The 5671-nt window shown below is 37.9% G+C and overlaps 1 long non-coding RNA gene across 1 annotated transcript in view; it reads right to left on the reverse strand.

Annotated features, from left to right (window-relative positions):
• Positions 1-5671, reverse strand: part of LOC138175949 (uncharacterized) — a 62934-nt gene that overhangs the window by 13589 nt on the left and 43674 nt on the right. The gene's annotated exons all lie outside the window — the stretch shown is intronic.

Below are 5671 nucleotides of genomic sequence, written 5' to 3' on the forward strand. Positions count from 1 at the left end.
TTTATATGTTCTTTCTTTTCCTTTGAAGTAAATATCCCTTTATAAAAGCTAATCCAACCTAATCCAACTGTTAAGTGACAAATAGAACTGCCATACAAGATACTCTCTAAAATTGGGGAATACCATCAGTGGGGGCTAAAGCCAATGGGAGAGAGTCTAGAAACCCCTTATGGGTACTGGAAAAGCTGAGGGAGGGATAAATTTTAATACTCCTAGCCTTAAGGCAGTGTCAGTCAGGGTATTCACTATTACAGTATGCTCCTTAGTGTATTATACTATTTGAGATATCATAGTTAATAAAACAAAAATATTTGGTATTATTAAAGGCTTGTTTATGTCATGCCTATTATTCATTTTATAAATATTTTAAAGAGCTTACTATGTATTAGAGATATAAAGATGAAGTGAGACAGTCCCCTACCTTCAAGGACTTTGTAGTCTAACAGATAAGTAAGATATGACTGTGTGTGTGTGTGTGTGTGTGTGTGTGTGTGTGTGTATAGAAGAGGTTGGAATGGTATGAGAGACTGAAGGAGGGAGAGATAACTTATTCCAGGTAGAATTAAGATGAAGGAAGACTTGGAGACAATGATAGCTAAACTGGTCCTGGGAAGAAGAAAAGAATTACAAATATCAAGAATTGTGAAGAAAGGGGCAGCTAGGTGGTGCAGTGAATAGAGCACCAGCCATGGAGTCAGGAGGATCTGAGCTCAAATATGGCCTCAGACACTTAACACAAAAACTAGCCATGTGAGCTTGGGCAAGTCACAACTCCAATTGCCCTCCAAAAAAAAAAAAAAAGAATTGTGAGGAAAGATAATTCTAGGCCTGAAGGACAACTCTTGCAAAGGCTTAAAAGGGTAGGGTGAGAATGGAAAATGTTGTAGGAGCCTAGTTTAGATGGAGCATAGAATAAATGAAGAAAAGCTATCATCTTCATTCAGATGCTCATCTAAGCATGTCATTCCTCACCTCAACAAACTCCAGTGGCTCCCCATTGTTCTAGGATTAAATAGGAATTCCTCTATTTAACTTTTAAAGCTTAAAAAAATACACCCTCACAGAAGTGCTACAAATTATGATCAGGACAAGCAGATATATAGATAGGTAAAGTCACCACCTTTTAGAGTGAAGCCATAGGACACAACAGAGTCACATACTAAGTGAAGTGGATGGTCAGAAGAAATAAATATGTCCCAAATCCAATCACTGGCAGGTGAGACACAGTTGTAATACCTACAGAAAATACACTTTTGAAAAGAAGAATGAAAGAGTGCTTGAAGTCAAACTTCCTACCCACCCTTCCTCAAAAAAATAATCTTAAAGTATCATGAAAGGATTTGGTGTAAGGGGCACTGGAATCTTTTAGTCCAATTACTCCTGACGGGTAAAAAGGGGAAGTGGCTTTCCTAGGCTTTAAGAGTTAAACTCCTTCAATTCTTAATGAGTTTGAGGTAAAAAGAAGCTGTAATTGGGGCAGCTAGGTGGCACAGTGAATAGAGCACTGGTCCTGGAATCAGGAGGACCTGAGTTCAAATCCAGATTCAGACACTTAACACTTACTAGCCATGTGACCTTGGGCAAGTCACTTAACCCCAGTTGCCCTGCCTTCCTCCCTCCAAAAAGCAAAAAAAAAAAAAAAACCAAAGCTGTAATAAAGGTGACTATTAATATAGTAATTCAAGGTTTGCAAAGTACTTTATATATTATTTTATTTAATATTAAAAACAACTGTCTGAGGTAAATACTATTGCTATCACTATGTTACAGATGAGAAAACTGAGTTTGAAAGAGATAAAACTAAATTAAGTAAAATAACATTTAAAATGCCATGTGGATTCATTTTATTGTTAAGTTACACAGTGTTCCCCTACTAGTAGTTGTCTAGGGTGGAATTGAAACTGAGGTCTTCTTAACTCCAAGTCCAGTGTTGTATTTACTATGCCAAACTGACTGTAGAGAATCAAGTGGAACTCAACAGACCTAGACTATTGGAGATGGTCATAACTGCACAGACCATTTTAGTTAACACATTTTAGCTTGTCTGTCTTTAAGCAACTCCTCCAACATGGACTATTTCCATCTTTTGTTATTTTATCTGTTTGCTGGTTGTGAGATGAAACGTCAGAGTTTTTAAATTTTTATTTCATTATCAACGATTCTAGAAACTTTTTTCATATATATATATATATATACACACACACACACACACACACACACACACCCATATATATTTGGAATGTCACTTATTTGATATTTGATGCAAGGTTGTTGTTTCTACAGTAAATGTTTTCCTTTACCATATATGTACAGATTTTATACATGTAAAATCTTTTCATGTAATCATTTACTTTCTCTTCTATAACCTGTCTTTCTGTGTCTACCTGTACAATACAATAATATAATACAATAAATATTTATTAAAGGCATACTATAGGCTAGGCACTGTTCTACATATTGGGCATACACTTTAAAAAAAAAAAACCTCCCAGAAGGCAGAGCCAAGATGGTGGCATAGTAGCAGGAAATTCCATGAGCTCCCACAACAACCATCTCAGATACCTATAAAATATGACTCTACACAAATTTAGAACTACAGAACCCACAAAGTAACAGAGAGAAACAAACTTCCTGCTGAAGGCAGCCCAGCAGGCCAACAGGAAGGGTTCATCACAGTGTGCTGAGAGCAGAAAGCAGTCCCATGTGAGCCATGTGGTTTTGGCCTCTGGGCAGCCCAAACCAGCAGCTGCCAGAGCAGACTTCAGGAGAGTGAATCACCAGCAGCTGTGGCTGTTTCCAGACTCCCCAACCCATGAATGCCAAAGAGCAAGTAAAAGGACAATCAGAAACTCTGTTGGAAAGGAAGGACACAGTCCAGCCCCTGCCCCCAGGGTGAGAGGTAGCAGACGTGCAGTGGCTGCAGCTGCTGTCCCATGTGGCTGCCTCCAGAGCTCCTGGCCTGCAGATAGTAGAGGAACAAGTGACCATTCAGAGGATAATCGCTCTTGCTTTGACATGCTTGAATCTGGATTGTTGTCTAGGGAAGAGATCCTAGGTATGTGTGGCCAGTGGGACAGAGTTTGTGGGGGCTGTAGAGAGAGTGCCTTCCTAATAGCTCTGGCAGCTGCAAAATCCAGCAATTTGGGACAAAGCACTCCTCTCTGGAGGCAGAGTTCTGCTGTGGCAAAGAGCTTAAAAAGCAAGTAATTGATTGGCAACATAAGCAAGCAGAGGAAGCAAAGCAAGCACAGCAATCAAACCTTATATTCCTTTTTTGGGGACAAAAAGAATCAAAGTCTGAATTGGGAGGAATACAACAAAGTCAGAACTCCTGCATCAAGAGCTTCCAAGACAAATATGAATTGGTTACAGGCCATGGAGGAGCTCAAGAAGGATTTTGAAAATCAAGTAAGAGAAGAAGAGGAAAAATTGGGAAGAGAAATGAGAATGATGCAAGGAAATCATGAAAAGAGAATCAGCAACCTGACTGAAGAAAATAACACCTTAAAAATAGACTAACTCAAATGGCAAAAGAAGCCCAAAAAGCCAATGAGAAGAATGCTTTAAAAAGCCAAATTTGCCAAAGGAAAAGGAATTTTAAAAACTCACTGAAAAGAATAATTCCTTCAGAATTAGAGTGGAGCAAATGGAAGCTAACGACTTTATGAGAAATCAACATACTATTAAACAGATCCAAACAAATGAAAAAATAGAAGGCAATGTGAAATATCTCATTAGAAAAATGAGTGACCTGGAAAATAGATCCAGGAGAGATAATCTAAAAATTATTGGACTACCTGAAAGCCATGATCAAAAAAAAAAGCTAGAAATCATTCTTCAAGAAATTTTCAAGGAAAATGGCCCTGATATTTTAGAACCAGAGGGCAAAATAGAAATTGAAAGAATTCACCAAAAAAAAAGAAAGAATTCACCACTCATCTTTTGAAAAAGATCCCAAAAAGAAAACTCCTAAGAATATTATAGACAAATTCCCGAGTTCCCAGGTCAAGAAGAAAATGTTACAAGTAATTAGGAAGAAACAATTTGAATCTTGTGGAAACACAATCAGGACAACACAAGATCTAGCAGCTTCTACATTATGGGATCAAAGGGCTTGGAATATGATATTCTGTAGGTCAAAGGAGCTAGGATTAAAACCAAGAATCACCTACCCATCAAAACTGAGTATCATGTTTCAGGGGAAAATATGGTCATTCAATGAAATACAGAATTTTCAAGCATTCTTGATGAAAAAACCAGAGTTTAATAGAAAATATGACATTCAAAAATACAAAAAGCAAGAGAAGCATGAGAAGGTAAAAAGGGAAAAGAAATCATAAGGAACTTATTAAAGTTGAACTATTTACGTTCCTACATGGAAAAATGATAATTATAACTCATGAGACCTTTCTCAGTATGAGGATAGTGGAAGGGAATATGTGTGTGTGTGTGTTTGTATGCATATATACATATATATGTTTATATAGGTGGATACATGTGTGTATAAATACATACGTAAGTGTGTGTATATATGTGTAAATGTATACCTAGACAGAGGGCATTGGATCAGTTGAATATGAAGGGAATCATCCCATATCTAAAATATAAAATTAAGAGGAGAGAGAGGAATATAATGAGAGGAGATAGGGAGAGACAGAATAGGGTAAATTATCTCATATAAAGGAAGCAAGAGAAAGCTATTACAATGGAGGGGAAGAACAGGAAGGCAAAAGGGAATGGGTCAATCTTACTCTCTCATTTGGCTTAAGTAGGGAGTAACATACATATTATACTGGGTATCTTACCCCACAGGAAAGTAAGGGGGAAGTGGATAAGAGGGGGGGATGATAGAAGAGAGGGAAGATTGGGGGGGGGAGGGTAGTTAGAAGCACACACTTTTGAAAAGGGACAGGGTCAAAATGGAAAATATAATAAGGGGGGGCAGGATAGGATGGAGGGTAATAAAGTCAGTCTTTCATAATATATCTACTATGGAAACGTTTTGCATAACTACACATGTACAACCTATAGTGAACTACTTATCTTCCCAGTAGGAGTGGATGATAAGGGAAGAAGGGAAAAAATCTGGAATTCAAAGTTTTTTAATCAAATGTTTAAAATATATTATTATTATTGCATGCAACTGGGAAATAAGATATACAGGCACTGGGATATAGGAATCCATCTTGCCCTACTAGAAAGTCAGAGGGGGGTGGGGGAGGATATAAGAGAGAGCAGATTGGGGGAAGGGGTATTCAGTAGGATTGCTATTTTGTGGTGGTGGATAGGGGAAAGATGGGAAGAAAATTTGTAACTTAAAATCTTTTGAAAATGAATGTTGAAAGCTAAAAATAAACAAAATGAAAAAGATATTCCCTCCCCTTAAAGATCCTACAGTCTAATGGGGGCAGATAAAAATGAGAGGAGGTTAACCATGGCAGAGAGGTATTTCCTTAGACTATCCGGTACTGAGGCATGGTAATGGTGAAACAGAAAAGAAATGGAGCACCTGGTGGTAAATGAAGAGATGGTTGGGAATTCTGAGCCTTCTATAAAGGGAGGCATTGGGAAGAGTTTTTGCTATGCCCTCTCCAGCCTTCCAATCAACAGGACAAAGGCAACTGAGGGCAGTTATGAAAGGAATCTCTCTCTCTCTCTCTCTCTCTCTCTC

This window comes from Petaurus breviceps, unplaced genomic scaffold (genome assembly GCF_028583685.1).
Source record: "Petaurus breviceps papuanus isolate PSGF00001 unplaced genomic scaffold, PetGlider_PUasm1.0 80, whole genome shotgun sequence".
Lineage (NCBI taxonomy): Eukaryota > Metazoa > Chordata > Mammalia > Diprotodontia > Petauridae > Petaurus > Petaurus breviceps.